We start from the raw sequence: 3,603 nt of genomic DNA, 5'->3' as shown, positions 1-3,603 counted from the left end.
CTAGATGAATGTTTTTTAAAGATATTATTTCTGGTTTTGTTTGTTTGTTTATTTATTTATTTTAATAAATGTTTTTCAAGTCAGTTGCTTCTGCCCTAGTTTGATCTCAAGGCTACTAGTTAACTGGATTGGTTGATATAGGACTCTCAGCATAAAGAATATCAATTTCATCAAAACTTGGATATTACTAATCTGTAAATGCTGACTTTCCTTTAAACAGTTCTTTAAAAATTTCTTCCAAATCCTTCTCTTTGCTCAATTATACATATCTTAGTATATAACATTTTATTTATTCTTATTCTGTATCTTGTAGAATACTGAGCTATAGCTTATAAAACATATTAATTTCTGTGGTAAATACAGTGAAGGTGGAATTTAATTTTAATGAAGCTTGGTGTAACGAACATTCCATTCCAGTGAAATAGTAGAAAGCACCAGCTGGAGACCAGCTGTGTCCTATGGTCTTTGACTGTAAGTGAAATCTTACTACAACCCAATAAAGCAGATGCATCCTTTGATGAACTTTGCAAATCTTCAGATCAGGTCTCTTATATTCTATATTAGCTAAAAAGTGAAAAAAAAATCATTCTCTTTGGAGGCTCATTAGTTTTTCTTTGATGCCTGGCCAAGAATTCAGTTCTCTGTCAACAAATGGAGGTAATATCTCATTGGACTACTTTGGTTCTAATGCCATTCCTTCTTAGATAACCAAGGGCACCAGTGATGTTTTGGGGGGAAGTCATTGAGAAGATGTGACCACTGGTTGACCTTCACACTGGACCCAGGCAATTGTAAGTTCCCCTGTCCTGAGAATGTGCATTGCATTTGCCTTTCCCATTTCCAGAAGCCGTCCCAAGGAAAGAACCTTGAGGTTGAAATGTGGTGTTGAGATTATTTGGATGGTATATGTGTTTGAACTCAGTTAAGGCCTCTATGTAAACTTTTAAGATTTGCCAGGCTTGTGAAATGATCTATTCGTCTTGAGATTGCCCAAAATTAACCTTATGAGTAAGTTCCCTTCTTTTTGCCCTTCCCACATAGGAACTAGTTTCAGATAATATCTAAAAACACTCCCGAAGGGGTCGAAAACTAACAAATTCTTACATCAAAATACACTTTTTATTAGAATATAAAACAAGAAAACATAATTATATATTCTACAAAGGGACAACTTAAAAAACTTGGGCTTTGATAAAGCTCTTTGAACTTGGAAGTTCCTCCTTGATAACGATAATGTAATTTAACCATGTCAAGAGGCAAATAATTGTGATGATAAAAGTGCCAGTAGAAAGTTGTATAAATAGTAAAATCATAGGTTACTTAATAAAAGGTACAGAAAGGGTGATGTGTTCATATAATTTTTGGTAATAAGCTTAAGTTAATAATTTAATGACATAGATTTGTACCAATATCATAGTTCCATGAGTGGAGGGAAACCAAATATAACTTGAATATTTGCCTCTAATTAATCAGGCTGTGATTCAAAATTATAGATAGCCTCCCTTTCTAGACTTTGCTTTAGTCAAAGCATGGTTTTTATTGATGTCTACATTCTCGGAGCCTAGGAACTCCAGTTTTGGCTAAAATCAATCCCTCACTGTTTAATAAATGGTTGGTTCACATAATTCTATATTTAACCTATGAAAAAGTTACAGAAGGATATATATAATATGGTTCATAACTTTTGCATAAAAATATCACAGTGATAAGTATTGTATTGTTAAGTATTGAATAAGTATCCATTCAATAAGTATTGTAGGATATTTTTAGGTGGTTTGAATTTAGCTTCAATAATTATAACATATTCCATTTACATATGGTGTGTATATGTGGGTAAGGAAGTTAAGGGTTTTTAGGCAAGATGCTGAATATGAAGTAGCCAGTTGCTTAATTGGTGAAAATGTTGTATAAATGACAAGATTTAGATCAACTGATATAGATTCAATTTCTGTATAAGCAGAATGTTTTTTTCCAGAGATTCAATTAATTATATATTAAGCAATTATTTCCAGCATGCCTATTTTGTACTGGGAATTATAATAATCTCTGAAAGTATAGTTCTTTTCACTAATGTTACTATTCTTCAAATCCAATAAAGGTGCATGCTACATGAAGTTATATGTAAGTGGGACCAAAATGCAAATGCATTATTAAATGTGGGAACGTCAAGCTTCAATTTACCGAGAATTCAAAAGATAACTATCCTCATCATCATCATCAATAATATTGAACTTTTTCAATAAGATGATAAGTATGTGATAAGTATGATGTGCATAAGATGATAAGTATGTGTGTGCAAACAGATGTATTTTTAATATAAGTCCTTAGGTATTTAATAAATACAAGGCAGTAGGAATGTATAAGTTTTTGTTTAATACAAAATTGTTATGAATTATTGTTATCTAGTTTTATCAGTTGTTTCAATAATTAATGGAAGGTCTGGTATATAAACTACAGTTGCTGAATGAATGGCTGATCAAAGAAATTAATGAATTATTGGATACAGAAATAAACCTTTTAACTACATATCAATGCAGTAATAAATACAAAACAGAGAGACTTCTTTATTTTGAAATGATAGTTATTAGTATCAGATTAAGCTCTTACTGAAGTTATATTAGAAAATAAATAAATTATAAAAATTTAGCAGTTTGAAGTGTTGGAAAACTTCCAAGGGAAGAGATGAGATTTGAGGAGGCAAGAACTTTGAGAAAACAAAATGCATTAAGTTGATCCCTATATTGGCCAATTTTCTTTTTTTTTTTTTATTCAGGGAATTTTCTGATTTCCTGCATGGGGAATGAAAAGCTGTAGCATCAGGCACTCCTCAGCATGCTTTGAGAGAAAAAAATGGAATTTTGGAAACAGTAATGCAGGAAGCATCGGATATAATGGGAAAGTTTTTCTTTTGAGTAATTGCCAACTCCGAGACTTAGGACACAATGGACATACTGATAAGATCAAAAGTAGAACCTATAAGAGGATCTAAAAAAATCTGGTAACTAGAAATGGATCTATATGTCTACAAAGGAATGGGCTGAGACTCTTGAAACTTGTTTCCTAGGAAACTCAATAGACTCATCCTAATAGCCTAACATCAAGTCTGAATTGGATAAAAAAGAATTGCCAATAAATTAACTGTATGCTAGAACGAAACTCAACATTCATTAGAAAAATTACAGAATTGGGAGTCTCCCTAATATATTATCTACAATATCTAGAGTGTGGTTAAAAGTTACTAGATATGCAAACAAGTAAAATATGTGGTGCATAATACAGAGATAAAATGATCAATAACATCTGATCCACAGATTACCCAGATGTTGGAATTAGCAAATAAAGACTCTTATATGACGGTTTTAGGAAGTAGAGAATCTACAGGTAAAGATGGATATGATAACTGAAGATTTAGAGAATTCAGAGGAGACAAGGAAATTCTAAAAAGAAAAAAAAACAGTGATTATAGAAATAAAAAGCACACAATCTCTAAAATTAAAAATGCATTGGATGGTACTAACAACACATGTAACATTCCAGAAGAAAGGGTCAGTAAACATGAGATCAAATAAAATTTTTGCAAGCTGGAACTCAAGAAGAAGATTT

The 3,603-nt window shown here is 31.6% G+C and overlaps 1 long non-coding RNA gene across 1 annotated transcript; it reads left to right on the top strand.

The window, feature by feature from the left end:
• Positions 1-395: 395 nt before the first annotated feature.
• LOC113602893 (uncharacterized) lies at positions 396-3,326 on the top strand. The gene is made up of 3 exons (XR_003424424.2): positions 396-791; positions 2,099-2,251; positions 2,774-3,326. It is a non-coding gene; the product is annotated as an uncharacterized LOC113602893 (long non-coding RNA).
• Positions 3,327-3,603: the final 277 nt, after the last annotated feature.

The sequence above is a fragment of the Acinonyx jubatus genome, chromosome B4 (genome assembly GCF_027475565.1).
Source record: "Acinonyx jubatus isolate Ajub_Pintada_27869175 chromosome B4, VMU_Ajub_asm_v1.0, whole genome shotgun sequence".
Classification (NCBI taxonomy): Eukaryota; Metazoa; Chordata; class Mammalia; order Carnivora; family Felidae; genus Acinonyx; species Acinonyx jubatus.
Note: the sequence above shows the minus strand (reverse complement) of the source record. Positions and strands in the feature narration are given on the sequence as shown.